Here is a 21705-nt window from a genome sequence, read left to right as displayed (position 1 = left end):
ATAGTAGAGGTGCTTTCACCCAGATTCCAATCCTTGATATTGCTTCTTGCTAAAATGTACAGGTATCCATCTTCCTGCAAAAACAATTTGGATCCTAGGCAATCACAAACTGATGGATGTTTTGAAAACACCTTGTTTTAATTTTGTCCCCCAAACATTAATATTTTCCCATTTTGGCCCATTGAAAATAAATGTTTCAATTCATTAAGGAAGATGAAAACACTAATCTACCCACAACGATAAGAAGAGCTGAATATCATTATGAAAAAAAAATACCCAGGCTCAGCATTCAACAGAGCCATTCAATAGCAAGCCTGATTTGTCTGATTCATATGCTTCGCTACTTGGATGCTGAAAAACATTTGCCCAGACTTTGTTAAGAGTCCCAGCCACACATCATATTTTTTACTTGTCATATGGTGTATAAGGAGCTATACAAATGATTAGGCAGAGGCAAAGATAAAATAGTTTTCCCTGTCTGTATAGGTCAAGACAGGTTCTCAAATGGGCAGCTGTTTAGCTTTTTTAAATAAAAATAATGAATCATAGACAATTAATTGTATTGAACATTTATAGAAGGCTTTGTTATCATGGTGTCTATGCACAAGCCACATGTATTAAGCAGCTTGACATATTGCAGTATAAATTCCAAACCTTTACATTTTTATTCCTTACACATACAAGCTTGTGAGGGAGATGATTATCTTTTGGCATTTATATAGCACTGCAATATTTGAAGTGTTTTAGTTTTATTAGTTCTCACTATAATTCCTGAAAGTTGGTAAACACTATAATCTCCCTTTTGCACATGAGGAAAGTAGGATGCAAACACTACTCATGCCAATCAATCAATAAGCCTTTATTAAGGGTTTACTAAACGGTAAGCATTGTGCTAAGGCTGGGATATAAATAGAAAACAAGAAAAAAACCCTGCCCTCAATATGTTCATATTCTAATGCCTCATAACAGACTGGAAGAAGAATGAGGATCAACAAATAGGTAACTTGCAAGCTTTTGAAAGAGCCAATTAATTGCAATTGAGTGTTGCTACAGCCATCGATTAAGCATTAACCTTAGTTATGTAGTATCCTGGCATAGCCATTCATTTCAGTGTGTTTTCTAGTCTTGGAGTCGAACTAAATCTGAAGCTCCAGGAAAAAGGAAAGCTAGAACATAGGGAGATTAGGAAAATGTTCTGCTAAAATCTATACAAGTGAGAGGAAGGCACCATTGGTCTGAGTGTGAGAACATTTCCTATATCAATAGGAATCTCTGATACCACATGAACTGAAGAGTTAGTATCTTACCATAACTTATCTTTGTGCTGCAGATGGCATTTCCATACCTGTATCAGTAAGGTAAGATTCATGACCTCGAAGATGACCATGAACAAGCCTATATGGTTAGGAAGTGCAAAGTATAAGAGATTCTCTAGGTGAAAGGCAGGGAAAATATAACATTTATTTAAACACCAGAGGATCAAATCCCAGAACCAATTACCCCAATCTGACATCAGTAATTGTATTCCAAAGCCAGAAAATCCACTTCTTTGTAACATGGACATTATAACACAGTATTACAACAAGGAACCAAGTCATCCTGTAACCTCTTCTCCCCCCTCTCCCCCTGCCACCGCTCGGGCCTCCCCATAAACATTCATAAATCCCAACTGTCTGCTTCCTGTGTTCTCTCCCCACCTCAGTTCTCTTGTCTCTGCAGCTCCCTGGTTTCCACTATCCACTCTGTACTCTCTCTGCAGCTCTGTTGACTTGGAGTTCTTACTCCTTCTCCTTGGGCTGAATTCTGACTTCTTAATGGCTACCTTCTGCCTATATGCACTCTCCTTATTTTTTGATAGTAAGGTATACCTCTGAAAAAAAGGCATGGTGATAGTATTAGGTATACATGAATTCATTAACATGAGCAACTGTTTCAAAAGTGTGTTTTTTCTTCTACAAAGAGGTCAAAACAATATGTACCTGGACAAAGGGACGTTTTGTTTCATGAACTCTTTATCCACTCTGATAATTTCCAACTGCGGAGTGAAACATTATTTTTGACAATAATATGGGATTTTTTTTTTGTTTAACAAAGTATGTTTTTTAATTATTTTTTTCTTTTCTATTGGCATGATAAAGTAGGATATAGATGGTTGTTAATTAATATATATATATATGCACATATGTATATTTTATATATATATTATATACATATATAGGTACATACATACATACATTTTGAAAATATCCAAGAAATATTTACCTTGAATAATTTTATCGTTGATTCAATGGTTCTGTTGCTCTGGGTTGTGTTTTTAGAACATGGGTGACAAGCTATATAAGATACCATGAATATGACTTTTTCATAGGTAACTTATACTTTATTGAATTTTTGCAATTCAGTTTACTATTTCAAGTTTCTCCTGTTGTAATGGCAAGCAAAGTGGGACTTATTCACTGTTTTTTTTTTTCCCCCTTTGGAATGCTTCTCAGCACTAAGGCAATCAAGCGCCTTTGATTGAATCTTTCCTTTGTTTGAATCAAGAGTCTTTGATGACCTGCTTAAGTCACAAGAAAGCCTAAGTCACATGAGTTTGAGTCACATGACTGTGAAGCCCTCTGACCCTGAAGAAGTGTGTATATACTCTGAGGTTAGCATTTTGCTTGGGGCTCTCTCACTAGAAGAGTGTTGTTTGATTTGACTAGATGTGACTCTGGATAGCCATTAAGGAGCTCCCAGGTTTGAAAACCCAGATGTTGGTGCTTCTCTCCCTGGTACCTATGTATGTCTTGCTATCGGCAGATGGTTAGAAACCCTGTCTGCTGATTTGTGTTATTTGCTCTGTTTAAATTATTTCTGCTTGTAATTTCTTTCCGTGTTTTCTCTGAAGTTCAAGGTGCTCACTTTTCCCCCTGAACTAAGTGAATGATATATGTATGTTTAATTAAAGTGAGATTGTAAACCCCTTAAATTTGCTTTCCTTAGAAAAGCAGATCAAAGAACCTGTGCTAGCAGCTCTCCTGTGTGCTGTTGTTATTGGCCTTACACAACCACAGTAGCTTCAAGTAACATTGTTGTTACATTTGTTCTTTCCTTTTTCACCTCAAAAACACTAATTCCATATTCAAATAACTTCCCTTGGATTATTTCAGTGGCTTTTTAATTGATCTCTCTATTTTTAGTTTTCTATAGTATTTCTAATTCTCTCTGCATATTTCTACCCCAATAAACCTTCCTAAAACACAACTTCTATTGCATAACTGTCTTGTTCCAAAATCTACATTATGTCATTATGATCCATGGGACTATAACCAAATTTCCCATTCTGGCAACTAAGAATTTCATTGTCTTTTTTCTGATTTGCTATTTTATTATTTTTACTATTTACTATTGTTTCTTATTCTTTATTCTTATTCTTTACTATTTTACTAGGGCAGTGAGGGGTTGGTTTGCTTGTTTATTGCCATCCATCATACACATTTGCTCTTTTTTTTTGATTTTCCCTAAAACTATACTCTTTAGCTGAAATTTATTCTTATTCTTGGCCAATCCAAATCTTATCTATCCTTTAAGGTACATTTTAAAATATGGTTCCTCCATGAAGATAAGTTTATCAAATGCAGCCATCTTTTTTTTTTCTTCAAAGAACTTTTAAACCCCCAAGAACTAAAATGCTATTTTGCACTTAGCACCATAGACTTAAAACTTGAAAAATCTTCAGGGAACATTCAGTAGACTAGATGTGGAAATGAGCATTTAGGTGATATGAATTGGTAAAGTTCCTACAGACAGTATATAGCAGAAACAGCATTTGAATGCAGGTCCTCCAGTACCAAATCCAGTGCTCTTTGCACTGCCTTTCTTCTTTGTACATGTAATCTCTGTAACTAGTCTGTAACTTTTAAAGGGAAGCTTTTTTTTTATTCTCCCGCAGTGTCAATCATAATGTTGATAGACAATAAGGGTTTAATATGTTTATTGAATAAACCCAGTAATAAGTTACAGCCACTATGTAATCATATTATTACCTCCAAGGATGCTCAACCATGAAGAAATGCCTGAACTAGTTTGAGTATTTTATTATAGCTGAATTTTCCATTTTAAGTGAATTTTTAAAAATTTTCCTAGTGAACATTACATTATAAACTTTGCCTTTGGTTTCTACTCTATATTAGAAATTTGGAAAAGGGGTGGGTAAAACATTATGGGAACACAGACCAAAAATTATTCTTGGAATCTAGTCATCTAATGGCTCTGATTTTATTAACGTGAACTTTCCTTTCAGGGATATACGGGGTGTCCCTAAAGTCTGGACACATAGGAAAAATGCATATTTTGAAATATTTGGAATTTTAACATATCTTAGCCCTCTTGACTTGTTTTCTGGGCTATGCTAAAGGAGATGGTGTACTCAGTGAAAATCACTGATGCAACACTTGGTTGAACGCATAAAGAGTGAATGTGCTAAAATTGATAGCAATGTAGAATTATTACATCAAGTTCATGTGAATCTTGCAATGTACATCAACCTTTGCATCCCAAATGATGGAAATCATATTGAAGATGTTATTTGTTAATATTCCAATTAAATAAAATGTTGTTGAAAATTTCATTCATTTCATTTCTTGAAGATATGCATTTTGCCTATGTGTCCAGACTTTAGGAAAACCCTGTATGTCACAACTATTTATGCCAGGGCTTCTTAAACTTTTTCTGCTTGCAACTCCTTCAGTGTTTCTTAAACTGGGGGTTGCAACTCCATATGGGTTTGCGACCAACGTTGCTGCACCCATCCCATGTAACCCTGTTTAACCTAGTTTTCCTGTAAGTTAACAACTAGAGAAGCCATCTAATAGGCTAAGAAACTTCTTTGTGTCATTAGATATCATAAGTATAAGAATGGAACATGTAGAACATTATGTTCATTGATTATCAATCACTCTTGGTATGTAATGGACCCATCTTTTTTAGTCATATATTTCTTTGATGATATCACTTATATAATTTTATTCATGAGCTAAAATATGAAATACCAGTTCTTTTTCAAGTCACATCACATTAAGCCTTAAATTCCTTAATACATTAAGTGAGGGTAGTGGGGGCTGTGTGGGAGAGTCAGGTATGTTGTAGAAGGGATTCATGCTTCAAGTAAGGGTCAGATGGTATTAGCTTTGATGCCTCTTCTGGATATGTTTTGGATGTGTGTGTGTGTGTGTGTATGCATGTGTGTGTGTGTGTGTGTGTGTGTGTGTGAGAGAGAGAGAGAGAGAGAGAGAGAGAGAGAGAGAGAGAGAGAGAGAGAGTGGGTCCAAAAAACAGACTAAATTTGGAAAATCATAATCATTCAGAGAGTCCATTGGGGGCAGAGGGCTCAATGGGGGGGGGAAATATACTTTCTTTTACTATTTTATTTAGAAAATTTTGGGGTAAATATTCTCATATTTCTCCTTACTTTTGACTAATCCTCTATTTTACTATTGTAGATTTGAGCAGATATGAGAAAAGAAATATATTGCAAACCAAAGTTACAGTCATAAAACTTGAAATCATCTAGGTAAAAGCAATTTGAATCCCTAAGATTCACTAGAGGCAAAGGTTGTTCTACAGGTACACTGAAAATTTGGAGACTCCAGACTCTAATTAGGCACAGTAGAGTAAATTGAGAATTGACTTTAAGCTCTGAAGATCTGGGTATACAGATACCATTTCTGACATACTAGTTGTGTGACTATGGGGATGTCCTTTAACTATTAACTGCCCCAGGCAACTCCCCAAAACTGTGAGCTGCTGAGCAGTTGAAGTTTTCTTTTTTTTTCAATTTTTTTATTTTATTTAATATATTTAGTTTTCAGTATTGATTTTCACAAAAGTTTGAATTACAAATTTTCTCCCCATTTCTACCCTCCCACCCACTCCAAGATGGCATATATTCTGGTTGCCTCGTTCCCCAGTCAGCCCTTCCTTCTGTCACCCCACTCCCCGCAAAACCCCTTTTCCCTTCCTTTCTTGTAGGGCAAGATCAATTTCTACACCCCAATCCCTGTGTATCTTATTTACTAGTTGCATGCAAAATCTTTTTTTGTTTGTTTTTGAACATCTGTTTTTAAAACTTTGAGTTCCAAATTCTCTCCCTTCTTCCCTCCCCACCCACCCTACCTAAGAAGGCAAGCAATTCAGCATAGGCCACATGTGTATCATTATGTAAAACCCCTCCACAATACTCTTGTTATGAAAGACTAAGTATATATTGCTCCTTCCTAACCTATCGCCCTTTATTGAGTTTTCTCCCTTGCCCTTGTCCCTTTTCGAAAGGGTTTGTTTTTGATTACCTCCTCCCCCTATCTGCCCTCCCTTCTATCAGCCCCCCTTTTTATCTTCTTCCTCCTTCTTTCCTGTGGGGTAAGATACCCAATTGAGTGTGTATGGTATCCCTGCTCAGGTCAAATGTGATGACAACAAGATTCACTCATTCCCCCTCACCTTCCCCCTCTTTCCTTCCTACAGAACTGCTTTTTCTTTCCACTTTTATGAGAGATAATTTACCCCATTCTATCTCTCCCTTTCTCCCTCTCCCAGTATATTCCTCTCTCATCCTTAATTTTATTTTTTTTAGATATCATCCCTTCATATTCAACTCACCCTGTGCCCTCTGTCTACACACACACACACACACACACACACACACACACACATACATATATACATACACATACACCTATACATACCCATAAATATACATACACACACATGCATATATACATACATACATACATACATATATACATATATGCATATTCCCTTCAGCTACCCTAATGCTGAGGTCTCATGAATCATACACATCATCTTTCTAAGTAGGAATGTAAACAAAACAGTTCAACTTTAGTAAGTCTCTTGGGATTTCTCTTTCTTGTTTACCTTTTCATGCTTCTCTTGATCCTTGTGTTTGAAAGTCAACTTTTCTGTTTATCTCTGGTCTTTTCACTGAGAAAGCATGAAAGTCCTCTATTTTGTTGAAAGTCCATATTTTGCCTTGTACCATGATACTAAGCTTTTCTGGGTAGGTGATTCTTGGTTTTAATCCTGGCTCCATTGACCTCTGGAATATCATATTCCAAGCCCTTCAGTCCCTTAAGGTAGAAGCTGCTAGATCCTGTGTTATTCTGATTGTATTTCCACAATACTCAAATTGTTTCTTTCTGGCTGCTTGCAGTATTTTCTCCTTCATCTGGGAGCTCTGGAATTTGGTGACAATATTCCTAGGAGTTTTCTTTTTGGGATCTTTATCAGGCGGTGATCAGTGGATTCTTTCAATTTCTATTTTCCCCTCTGGCTCTAGAATATCAGTGCAGTTCTCCTTGATAATTTCTTGAAAGATGATATCTAAGCTCTTTTTATGATCATGGCTTTCAGGTAGTCCAATAATTTTTAAATTATCTCTCCTGGATCTATTTTCTAGGTCAGTGGTTTTTCCAATGAGATATTTGACATTGTCTTCCACTTTTTCATTCCTTTGGTTCTGTTTTATAATATCTTGATTTCTTATAAAGTAACTAGCTTCCACTTGCTCCAATCTAATTTTTAAGGTGGCATTTTCTTTAGTGGTCTTTGGGACCTCCTTTTCCATTTGGCTTATTCTGTCTTTGAAGCCATTGTTCTCCTCATTGGTTTCTTGGAGCTCCTTTGCCATTTGAGTTAGTCTATTTTTTAGGTTGTTGTTTTCTTCAGTATTTTTTTCAGCATTTTTTTGGTTCTCCTTTAGCAGGTCATTGACTTGTTTTTCATGTTTTTCTCGCATCCTTCTCATTTCTCTTCCCAATTTTTCCTCTACTTCTCTAACTTGCTTTTCCAAATCCTTTTTGAGCTCTTCCATAGCCTGATACCAGTTCATGTTTTTCTTGGAGGCTTTTGATGTAGGCTCTTTGACTTTGTTGACTTCTTCTGGCTGTATGTTTTGGTCTTCTTTGTCACTAAAGAAAGATTCCAAAGTATGAGACTGAATCTGAGTCCATTTTCGCTGCCTGGCCATGTTCCCAGCCAACTTACTTGACTTGAGTTTTTTGTTGGGCTATGACTGCTTGTAGAGTAAAGAGTACTTTGTTCCAAGTTTGAGGGGATGCGCTGTCATTTTCAGAGCTATTTCTATACAGCCAGATCTGCCTCACTAGCACTCCTCCTTCGCCAAGAACCACCAACCTGGACCTGTTTCAAATCTTAAGCAGGCTCTGCATGCCTGCTCTAATCTGCCACTTTGCTCCGTGCCCCTGCAGGAGTTTTCTTGCTAGGATTTCCTTACATGGATGAAATCACAAAAATTGTAAGAGATAACCCACTGACTATAAAAGAAATTTCAAGGAATGGAGTGGATTCAAGCTCAATATTATAAGAAAATGTGGGAATCATCGAAATTTTGAGACCTATAAGATGTCATCTGGTTCTACCATACTTGAATGATAAAGCTCATCTGCAATATCACAAAGTAGTGCTCTAAAAGAGATATCTCATTTGATTATTAATGAATTAGTTTCTTATGTTTAGTAGATATCACAAACTGTGTAAAACTTCTTTTCTTTGATCCGAGTATTGTCCTCTAATGAAAAAAGAAGAAGTTAATCCTGCTTCTATATGAAAATGCTTTAAATATTTTATGATAGGAATTTTGTTATGCTAAACATTATCAAGGGTAAGCATTCATGGTATTTTAAACCAATTATTGCATGGCATACTAACCTACATATTTTTTGCACTTCTATTATAGATTTCAATTAATCTTTGTACTTACAAATAGGCAGGAGCAAGAAGCATATCAAATTAAATACCATTTGTCAAGGATATAGATGGTGCGATAGAACTACTTCCTTTGTTTTTAAAAGTTTGCCTTTTTTCTGTTAAGATAACCTTAGTAGACAAACAAACTCAAACAAACTCTTTATGACTGTAATGACAAATTATTGATTCATATTGTAATTTAATTCAGTTTTTCAACTTTCTCGTCATATCTTACCTTTCTTGTCCATAGATTACATGAATACAAGTGAAGGAATATATTTCTCCCTTTGGAGGTATGTAACATTATTCTAGATTGTCAAGGTCTTTTGGATCTTGACACTGCCAACCAAATTATTAGCTATCTATTCTATTTTCATGTCATTCAATGTTTTTGCTTAGCATGCCAACCATGTGTTTATCCAAACCAATCATAAAAATGCTGAACTGAATTGTACCAAGGACAAAGCCTTGTAACACTCCCACAAAGACTTCTTGTCATCAATCCATTAATTATACCTCCCTGGAGGCAACCATATGAAGTTTCAAATTTATTTAAATCTGCACTTCTGTTCACATTTCTCCTTATTTTCTGGGAGGCAATCATTATGAAAAGTCATAATATCTTTGTTGATTTTTAGGTATTCTTTTTCTACCCTCTAATTTATCAGTCTCATTTTTTTTTCAGAAAACGAAGTCATATGTGTTTGGGTTGAATAAATTAAATGAACCCATATTATCTCAGAGGGATTGTGGCTCCCCAAACCCCACCTTGTTTATCAAGTCATACCTTCAAATAAAAAAAAATCCTGATTAGGTCACTTCTATAACATGTGTACAGAAGTCTTTTCCATGATTGTCAGCTGGAGAAGGAAGCAAATAGATGGCTCAGTGGATAGAGGACTGGACCTGCTATCAGGAAGAACTGAGTTCAAATCCAGCCTCAGACACTTTAGCTGTGGGACCTTCAGCAAATCACTTAATCTTTGTTTGCCTTAGTCCACTGATGAAGTAAATGACAAATCACTTCAGTATTTTACCTGAAAAAACCCCAAGCACAGTATTGTCCATGGGGTCATGAAGAGTCAGACACTACTGAAAGACAACAACAAAAGCCAGTGAAGAGAGGAGAGTATGGTCATTTGGGATTTTTTTGCTTCTATTAGGCATTATTTCTATTTTCTGTAAAATTGAATCCATTTAACTTTTTGATCCCATTTTGAGTTCCTGAATTTTTAGAGGTGATTTATAAGATTTCAGGTTATATATTAAATAAGTATATGATATCTACATATCTATAAACATAGATATACATGCATATATAAATATATGTGTATATATGGAAATAAACATTGCATTTATATGTTTATACATACCCATGTATACATACATGTGAGGGCAAAATGGGATAACATTTAATGAGTGCTCAGAAACTTAAAAGTGATGGAGTAACATATAAAGATGTACTTTGCTCTGTCTCTTTCTCTGTTTGTCTATGTTGCCACCCCTCCACATAAACAGATATTCTTATCTCTCCATATATACACACATGTGTATACAATTACATATGTGTATATGTATGTGAATAGTGTATACATGCATATATTCTTTAATGTATATGAATACATGTATATATGTATATATATGTATGTATACACATAGACACATACACAGACACACAGACACACAGACACACAGACACACACACACACACACACACATATATATATATATATATATATATATATATATATATATATATATATATATATATATATATATATATATATATATATATATATATATGAATATATTGTGTCCTGCCCTATTAGATTAATGTCTCCTTGAAGAGGGCAGGGATTAGTCTTTCTGTTGATTAATTATATTACCAGAGTTTAGCACAGTGCCTGGTAAGAGCATAATAAATATTTATTGGATTGGATATGTATACATATGTACATATATAAACATATATTTTATATATAAAGATAGGTGCCCATATCCATATGTACTATATATTTCATGAATATCTCTATCATTTTTAATATTCCAAGCAGTTTGTATATTTTACCTTTGGCCTGAAAACAATCTCCTGAATTAGGTCCATTTTATTTAAAATGAGGAGACTGAAGAACTGATTTGCTCATGGTAACACAATACCAATTTTCTGAAGCAGCTCTCTCCTACTCTTAGTCAAGCTATCTATTCAATACCTCTCACTTCACTGAATCATAATGTCTCATAATTGTTGCTGTATCATCTTGGTGGGACACTAGTCCAAGTTTAGTGGAAAGGATGTCTTAATTAGGTCTTTCTACTTTTGAGGCATGAAATGTGACTTTGTGTGTAGCCTGAACATATCTGAATCATGAGTGTGGAAAAGAGAGTTAGCAATCTCTTCCTCTTACTGTCCTACCCTAGGGTACTGACACACCTTTAGCATAAGGGTGAAGAATGTTAGGACCACTGAAACAGTTAAGACAGGAAGAAAGATCATTTATAGTACTAAAAATTGTCAAGGCAAGGAGAAAAAAATAAGGAAAATTCCTCATTTCCTTTCCCTTTTGTTCTGAAATCAGAAAGGCCATTATCTTACTAATCTGGAAATATAGTTTAATTAACCCAGTGACTGAGAGAAAATAAAGAAGAGAAATTGATGTTATCATCATTGCTTCAGTTCTACAAGACCTAGTTGATTTTTTCTTGGAGAAATTTGACTGATTTTTACTTTATTTAGAACATGATGGAAAGTTAGGAAAATGAAGATGGAAACAGGGATTGATTGAGTTCTAGAAAAAACCATCAAAAATTTTCTCAAAGTAGATCTTTTATTCATCCAAAAAATCTGTTCTCTAGAATGATATATTTCAAATTCTAATCTCAACTCAACATTTCAATCGGTTATCAGAAAATTAAGGGAATAGCCTGAGTCCATCTGCTATTGGTAACTAAGTATATCTTTCCTTCCTGTACCCTCATTCTTCTGCTTGGTGAATACCTCTTTCAGCACTATTTCAGGAAACTCTCATGCATGCTTAAATTCAGTCATTGCTCTCTAGTCACCTGACCTCCTCAATTGCTTTATCAATTATCTCCTTTCTGATGTCTTCCAGTTCTAGACCTGTAAACTATGAAGAAACAATTCTGCTGCTACTATTGCATAGAGTGTGTCAATCTACTCCAATACGGAATCATTCATCATACGTGTAACTTTCTAGAACAAATTTCCCCTCATTGATCATTGCTCCTCAATGTGTTGTCTTCCCCATTAGAATGGAAACACTCTGGTGCCAAGGAATGTTATTATTTTTGTATTTGTATCCTCAGAATTTAACATAGTGGTTGACACATTAAATGCTTCATTCATTCACACATTTCATAACCCGGGGCAAGAGCATGACATCCAAAATGCAGGAGAACACTTGGGATTTATGCCTGGGCTCCCAATACTACAGTAATATGTTTTTCAGCCCAGTGAGTTTACAAATGTGGTTACTTGGAAGGATTGTGATGTTTGATGATTCTGACTCCTGAAGAGTGATGTGTTTTCTTGGAATTACTTCTGACCTTATAGTTTTGTGGGTTTTTTGGTTATTTTATTTTTTTTCCTTTTGGTTCATTCATAGAGTCTCATTCTTAGCACTCAAAAGTACCTTAGAGATCACCTTGTCCAATCTGATTATTTTACACGTGAGGAAACTAAAGACTTGCAAAGGACTGACCCATGTCCAAGGTTACACAATAAATCAGTTATAATCTAGACTTGAAATCAACCTGGTTTCTTGATTGCCAGTTCAGGATATTTTCTTTTAAACCAAATGTGCCCTTCTGTTAACCCCTGATTATCCGTTAAAAGCCTCAGCATCTAGGTTCAGTATTAATTTTATAATCTACAACACCTGGCATGTACCTTCAAAGTACATTTATGGTTCAAGGAAGTTTCAGGGTATATTTAAATCTTCAGAAGTGGTGACACATTGCTCATCTGCTTAATGAGGTGATAGTGGTTCATTCTTTAACTGAAAGTATTTGCCAAGTTTTTGCATCGTGCTCATTCCAAATTTCTGTTTTCAAGTAGCAAGAGGTTGCTTGGAATTTTCCATTTTATTCAGTGATTCAGCACTTTTATTTCTGGACCAGAATCCTCATGGACTTAAATCCTGTCCTGTGGGAGAAAGGCTTTTGAATTCCCTCTTTTGTTCAATGACCTCATTCTACTCTGTGGAAGACATAGGGTTTTGTCTTTATCAAGCTTCATTTATTAAACATCAGCAGCACATGATCTAGGTCTGGGCAATGTACCTAAGAGGCTTAGGCTTATAAGGATGTGAAACTACATTGAATGAGAAGAATTGGTAAAGTATGTCCCAAACACATACACCCATAGGAACCAGGTCAAGATGTTCTGCTCCTTAAAGTGAAAGGATTTCACCCAGCTGTGCCTAACTGGCTGCTTAGAAGGTGGAAAAGAGACAAGTACAGAAAAATGAGAGTAAGTAAAGAACACTAATCCAGCTGTTTAAAAATCTGGGAATACAGATGTAGAAGGGATTGACAGCACATACCAAATGGGCTCTAGAGTCAGTCACTCCTTCAAATCTGGTAACTGGGTTCAATCCAGTTTCTGGATGAATAAGATAGGATTGTGTCCTAGTTTTCTTAGTTTAAAACATAGTTTCAAATGTCCAAAGGGGAAAAATGTTCCACTGGCGAATAGCCTTCTATTCATTTTTAATTGAATTTTTATTTGAAATATTCTCATTAACAGTAAATATACACTTATTTGAAAACTGTTAGATTTTTAAACAACAACTGAAAAGAATTAAGCTTTTTTGGTTGGGTCAATGTATACAAGTCTAGGAAGCTGTTAAGGCAATCAGAGTTTTCCCTCTTCTTCCCTTTTGTGGAGACTATCAAGTCCCCCTTTGTTTGAATTGGTGGAAAACTTTTGCTGTTTTTGTTTTAGAATATTTCTCAGGTATTTCTCAGCACTGAGGCAATCAGAAGTCATTGACTTGTATATGACGTGATGCTGAGGATGGGGAAGTTTCATACACCCAGCCTGAGTGTATGAAACTCCAAACAGGATTTAATTGAGAGGGGCTTGGTGTTTGACCTTTCTGGCTCACTCATGGAAGGAGTGTTGAGACTCTGGGCGAGCCATTGTAACTGCCCCCTGGCTTTGATAACCCAGACAGATATTGGTGCTTCTCTGGTAACTATGAATTGTGATTTGAATCAGACAAGGTCTGTCTGTTGCTGTTTGTAATTTCTGTTTGTATTTTGCCTTGCAGTTCAAGGGGCTGATCTTTTCCCCCTAAACTAAGTGAATGATATATTTATGTTTAATTAAACTGAGATTGTTAACCCCTTAAAGTTGCTTTCCTTAGAAAAGCAGATGATAGAACCTGTGTTAGCAGCCCCTCTGTATGCTGGTGTTATTGGTCTGACACAGCCACAGTAGCTGCTAGCAAATTGTTGCTACAGAAGCAAAATATGAATAAGATAAATGACTTACAGTGACATAGTACTTTAATACTTTCACAAATGGAATATATAAAGGTGCCTGTTAAGTCCTGATTTTACAGTTATCCTTATTTTATAGACATAGGAACTTAAACTAATAGGATGAGTGATTTACCTGTGCTAGAAAAAATCTGGAGGAAGGATTTGAACCCAGGTCTTCCAAATAACAAGTCCCTCCCCCTTATCTATTATACCATATTTCATCTCATGATGTAAGTTCTATGGAATGTGGAATGAAACGGTATCAGGTCTCAAAGCCCTAATTTATTTAGGCACAGAGTAAATATATTTGGAGAAGAAATTAACCTGAATTACAGCTCTCACAGTTTAGTGCTAGGGACATTCCCAGAATAATAACAAGTAGATAGAAAATAAATACTGCTTAATACTAGTCAAAATTAATATGGGATCTTATTAATGTAGTTACCTAGCTAGTGATACAGATTCCTTCAAATCCTTCCATATCTTCATATCAAGGGTGATTCATGTCTAAATCCTTCTGCAAATCCTCTGCATCTACTCACAACCATTTTCTTGATCTCTTGGCATCCAGTGACTACCAATAAAGCACCCAGGACATGCACTAATTAATACTTGCATTCTTAGAAATATCAGAAATATTTATTAAGTGTATACTGCATGAAAAACACCACAAGTGAGGAACTTTGGACATTTTCACTGGCTATATCTGTAACCTAGATTGTTCTCCTTCGTTGTCTCCTGACTTTCCTGACTTCCTTTGGATCCTAATCAAAATTCCACCTTCTACTGGAAGCTTTACCAAATCCCTCTTAATTATAGTACCTTCCCTTTGTGGATTATTTCCTATTTGTCCTGTATATACCTTATTTATACATAGTTTTTTTCATTATGTCTGTTACTCTGAGATCCTTGAGAACAGAGAAAATTTCCCCCATCTTTCTTCATAACACCAGTGCTTAGAACAGTGCCTGGAAAATAGTATAGGTGCTTAATCAATGTTTATTGCCTGACTGACTGACAATACATCATTGGGGTAGAGTCATAGAACATTAGAGTTCAAAAGTTCCTTAGTCTAATTCTCTTATTTAATGGATGAGAAAAGTAAGATCCAGAAATGCCACAACTCGCTAAGGATTAGGAGAAACAGATAGAACTTATGTATTCTTTCTCCTTGTCTCCTAGTACAATGTTATAATTAAGACTTGCCCTGTGAATCATTTCAGTCTTACCTAGGCAGCCCAAATTGGAAGTCTCCTAATCAGATATCAAGCATGAGTTGTAGGAATGACAAAGCTATAGTAACCCAGGAAAAAATTACATTTACTATTATGCTCTCTTTATATAGGTATCATTCTTCAATGACCCATGAAAGTGAGGAAATGTAGGATGTCTAGATCTATATTTTCCATATAATTACCCAATCTTTCACTTGATTTGAAAGCACTAGAATGGTTAATCAATCCATAAACAAGTTGCTTTTCACAGCTCCTTTAATTTGACTTCAATATAAATATAGAATCATAGAATTTCAGAGCTGGAAGAAAAGTTAGAGAAAACTAAACTAGCTCCTTTATTTTTCAGTTGAGAAAACTGAGGCCAGGAGAGTCAGAGTGTCTTTTCCAACAATTCACAATTCATTATTCAGAAAGCTGAAAATGGAGCCCAAAGTCAGGCATTCCCAGGTCAGTACACTTTTCAGTACATTACCTTTAAAATAGCTGCAATAATTTCAACAGGTAAAAAATAATCTCTCTCTGTCTCTCTCTCTCTCTCTCTCCCCCCCCCATCTTCACACATGCACATATGTATATATGTATATTTGTGTGTGTCTTATATACATATACAGCTCACAATGAATTATGCCCAAATCACAATATTGAAATTACTTTCCTCCTCTCCCTCCTCAAACTACAGAAAGTATATATACTTTCTGTATATATATATATATATATAGATAGATAGATAGATAGATATAGATAGATATAGATATAGATATAGATATAGATATAGATATAGATATAGATACATACACACAGAGGAAATTATTTACAACAACCAAGGATTTGTTTTCTACAGTATAGATTAAAAGAAAAGTATCAATCGAATGTGAAATTAATTTCTTATCCTAAAATAATTTACTTCCCTAACATTGCAAATATGTCTATCTATTCATCAGTGTTGGTTGAGGGCCAGATTATTGATCTATCAGTTAACATCCATGTATTGGATCAAAGGAAGTTAGTAAATGCCAAACAATCATTCTTTCTAAGATTACCCATGGCACTTAGGGAGAAGACATCCAATAGTAATAGAGGTAATGGTAAATGCTCTTAATGCCCTGTTGTTCTATAGCTAACAAAGGGGCCACAAGAATATATGTGAGGGTGTCACCTTATTGACTCTTCCCTCTAGGGGATCTTGGAAGAGAAAGTTTTAAAACTGGTTTAAAAGTTAAAAAACAACAACAACAACAACAAACCTAGCAGTTTTTGCTATGCAAAAAAGAGGCTTGCTTTGTCCATTGTCAATGCTAAACTCCCCAAATTATAAACTTTTTGATCTGCCTGATTTCCCATTTCCTAGGGACTATTTCTAGTTCAATTTTGTATACATTTATGAGGAGCATCTTTGAAAGTACCACATTTGATTTTCATTGCCTGTATTAATTTTAAATAGTTCATAGGTCTGGGTAAGAAGGGACCTAGAGCAAGAAGAGATCTTAGTAATCATTCGACCTAAACCTCTAATTTTACAGAGAAAGAATTTGCCATCCAAATAAGTGAAGTGACTTGATCCAAGTCCCACAGATAGTAATAGCACAATTCAGATTCAAACCACATTTCCTGATGACAGATCAAGTGCTCTTTCCATTACGTCATGTTTACTGCCTCTCCTAAGCACATAAAATAAATGGGTAAGTTGCTTTTATTTTTATTGTTAAGGCAAAATGATTTTATTCCATTCATTACTTTCTTACAATAATGTCACATAGGTTAATAAAGGTAATATTATAAAAAGTTTTGAGTATCTAGGAAGAAAGAGGCTAGAGATTGCCCTGTAACCTCCAAGCACTTCACTGGAGGGATATGGAAACATGCTCAGAAACATTGTAATTTAAAGGAATAACTACAGTCTTCTAAGGAAAGAATTTAACTCAGTTTAGCAATATTATTTTGCCTTATAGGAATGTTAAGTTTGAAGTTATGACTTTTTATGTATAATATATATATATATACACCAAATATATGCATACATATATGTATGTGTGTATGTGTGTGTGTGAAAAACATTTTTATGAAAGATAGAACTATGCTCTTTAATCAGAAAACCAAAGTTGCTTTGCTTGTATCTAATCAGAATGGAAATATGTATACATCTTTGGTTTATGGTTGTCTTGTTTCCATTCTAAAGCCATACATATAAATTAGAATTGTCTTGTAAATTGTTTCACTTGACTGTGTAGGGAGTCTAAGTTTAGCTCTATGAAAGAGAGTGTGCTGTGATGGAAAAAGCCTGGGAATTGAAGTCAGAAAACACAAGTTGAGTCCAAGTCCCTCCTTTTGCTAGCTATATAACTTTGTACCAAGTCACCTTCTCAGAGGCCTAGTTTCTTCTCTGAAATGGAAATAATACTACTGAATGGAAGGGGGAGAGAAGAGTAATAGCTAAAGGATTTTTTTTAACAAGATCAATCATTTCACTAGTTCAGGGGAATGCTTTCCACCAATGCAGATCTTCAAAAGCTCCATAATTTATAATTTTAGCAAGCTCACTGGGGCAAAAAGAGCTTGTAAGACTGTGTTTTAACCAATGGTCATACACCCAGTGTTCAGGATATGAACAAAGGAGCTCCTGATTCATATGGGTTCTAGATCTGGAGTCAGGAAGATACAAGTTCAAATCTGTCTTCAAACATTTTGTAGCTGTTTGATTCTAGGCAAGTCACTTAACTTTGTCTCAGTTTTTTTTTCACCTGAATAATGGGGATAATAATAGCATCTACCTTCCAGGGATGATGCAAGAATCAAACGAATTAGTATTGTAAAGCACTTAGCTAAGTGCCTGCCACATTGGAGGAACTTAATAGATACTTGCCTCCTTCCTTCCTACAGATTATAGATAACTGCAGTTCAAATTATATTAAGCACCCACTATGTACAAGATATAATACATAGTGTGGAGAATACAAGGAAATAGAAAATACAATTTCTGATTCTCTTAAGAAAAATAAAATCTGAAAAGGGAAGCAAAATGCGTGCATCCACAATGAAAACTGAAGCTAATTAAATGGTACTTTAAGGTTTGTTTGTTTCCAATTTTATCTGCATTTACTTTTCCTTTCTTTCTTATTCCATTGAGAGATAGAATGGAGAAGGGAAAAGAAGAGCCCAGGATTCAGAGTCAGGAGAGATCAAGTTCCAGTTCTGACATCTGGCAGTTTTGCGACCAAGCACAAGTCACTTAAAACTTAAATTTCACCGGTTAGAGTGAATATTCAAAAATTCACAAAGCACAATATACTTTTCTAAATGGGAAATATCCATTCAACACAACAACAGAACACAGATTTCCTTGATTTAGGAATATCCCCAGAGATGTACTTATTTTTAGTATTATATATTTTTATTCAGGAGAGTACTAATATCAGCAAATTTATTTCAGATCTGAAAGAGAACATGTGTAGATTAATACAGATAGAAGGGTTAGTATACTAAAAAACAAGGTGATATCCTGAAACTCAAGTTTTCCAACCAGGTGTACATGAAGTAAGAAGAAAGCTGTTGATTTTCAAAAGAAAATAATTGTAGAGTAAGTTATTGGGGTAAATAAGTTTGGGGTAAAGAAAGAATTTTATCAAAGAACAAGTAAATCTGCAACATATTTAGATGTTAGAATCTAGGGGTTGCTCCCTAGAACTTTGCTTATCTTTAATGTATATATTTTTACTTACAAACTGTCTCAAATCCAAGAGAGTAAATTGGGAAAAAATGAAGTTGCTTATATTGTTCAAAAGCAGAAAAAGAGGGTGAATTATACATATGAACATATTGGCAGCTTGATTAAAAATCTGGCGGTGGAGATTTTTTTTTAAAAGCTAGTGAATTTTCATTTGATATTGACATCTTTTATGACATAAATGGGGAGAAATGGATATATCTCAGAAAATACAACTACATTCCAGAATCTGTAAAGAATGAATAACTTGTTTTGTCCAGATTTGTAATTATATTTTATAGAGAATATCTGTTATGGAAACTCTCTCTTTCAGTGCAGATCAGTAGCTGTTATGAAGCTTATTTTGCTAAAGAAAAAGGTTTCTTAGAGCACAGAGAATGAGATTAACTCATTCATAGTCACACAGCAAGTGTGTGTCAAAAATAGGATTTGAAGCTGGAACTTTTCAACTCTCAGAGGGGCTTCCACTCTGCTACACCAAAATATAAATGGATATCTATTTTAAAAACCTATCATACTTCCTAATTTGTGTTATGATACCTTGCAATGCAAGAAAAAAATTGAATTCTACATAACTTTTTTGGGGGATGCAGGAGGAAGAGATTGACAGCTGTAATAAGTGTCCTCAAAACCAAAAACATCTATCTGACATGAAAACTTAGTGGGTTTGAAGCACAGTTGGACAACATAGGCAATTGACAAGGCCATCAAGATCTTGTTTCATTGCCCCTGTTCTTTTCCCTCTATGATCTTCCTGCCCACTGCTTCCTCTCCTCTTCCCACTGACCTAGTTATACTCTACCTGTAGATTCCTTTATACCAAGGAAAACTGAAAATTACAAACTACACCTGCCTTTGAGCAGAAGAAGGAAGTTAATACCTTTAGGAGCTGTCATTTTTGATTAATTCCTGAGCTCATGTGACACGGATGAATTAATAGGTGGCTTGACCTAACATAAAGGGGTTCTCTGCTAAAAAACTCTCTTGTCTTTAAGACTGACCCCTCTTGATCGAGCCCCTTTTGTCTTCAACATGAATTAATAATCTATTTCATTTGTTAGCCCTGAAATGATTAGTTCAATTCAATTCGAAAAGCATTTATTAACTGCTTCTTCTTCTAATGTTCTTTCAATATTTTCTAATTCCATTAGGGAGAAAGCCTCAATTAGCTACAAATATGTCTTTAAAACCTCTTTGACAACTTGCATTGCCATATTGTTTTCAAACTGTCAGTTTCATTTTTAGCAGAGAAACCATACCACCTAGGCTCAGAGACACAGTCTGGAAGCTGCAGCTACAGAAGCATCACACCCAGTTAATGGTAGTGGATTCACTACCATTGTGCATTTCCTAATAGTAGTGAAAGGTGGAATCGGATAAATAGGAGGCAGTTAGACCAGGATAGATATACAGAGGTGTGAAGTTCCTGACCACAAATGTATTCATACAGGGGGTTTCCTCTAGTTTTCTGCAATATGTACTTCAAACCTGATCTTTGGCACACTTCCTTCACGAAGTGTCTGTTTAGGTGAGTTATTTATCCTTTCTCTGTCTACAATCCTGTTCCTGGGCTGAGGACATACTAGAAGCAAATTCTTGGTGTCTTGAGGCCTCTCATCCAAGAGGATCCAAATAGTCTATTCTTTCTCTGTGTTTCTTCCCCATAGGGTAGTGTACAAGAATCATACACTCAAATGAATTTGTCAACTACTTATTCCATTGTTATTATGTATTTTTATGTATTATTAAATGGATTTGAAGGTATGTTTATAATGAGTGTTGAAAATCACTGCTTGTGGCTCTGAATCCTTCCTGTAGTACTTACAAGGTTTATGATTTTGAAAAAGATCCTTGACCTCTCTAAGTTCCCTAATCTGCAAACTTAGGTTGTAAAACTACATGACTTCAAAGGTCCTTTCAAACTTTAAATCTATGATCCTCTCCATTTTATCTTCACACTTCATTTTATTACTTATAAAATATTTTTCTGGGGATAAAGTGCATCACAAAAGTCCTCAACAATAACAGTCTATAAAGAATGTCCTCTCAGTGTATGTTGACAATTCAGAAATGCTATTATTCAGGAAATCTATAGATTGTGTGTGTCACACACACACACACATATGAGAGTATAAGATGAGATAACAGCATGTGATCTACAAGCCACATATATATTTTGAGAAGCTTTAGAAAGAAGCTGGGAGATGTGTTCTGGGCAGCAATAGATGAATAGAGGAATTTGGTATAGAAATTACAGTCTGAAATTATGACTTGAGTGAAGATGTCACAGTTGAGGCTTGAGTACTACAGAATTGCTGTGCTATTCATATCTCATTCTGTCCTTCCAGTGCAATTGAAGTGATCTTGGCTGACCTTGATTTCTGCCTAAAGAATCTAGCTGAAGCAGCCTGGAAGTGCCACTATGTATAGATTTAGGAACAGTAGCAATGGAATTTTTTCTCATATGCCACATAACTG

This window comes from Trichosurus vulpecula, chromosome 6 (assembly GCF_011100635.1).
Source record: "Trichosurus vulpecula isolate mTriVul1 chromosome 6, mTriVul1.pri, whole genome shotgun sequence".
Classification (NCBI taxonomy): Eukaryota; Metazoa; Chordata; class Mammalia; order Diprotodontia; family Phalangeridae; genus Trichosurus; species Trichosurus vulpecula.
Note: the sequence above shows the minus strand (reverse complement) of the source record.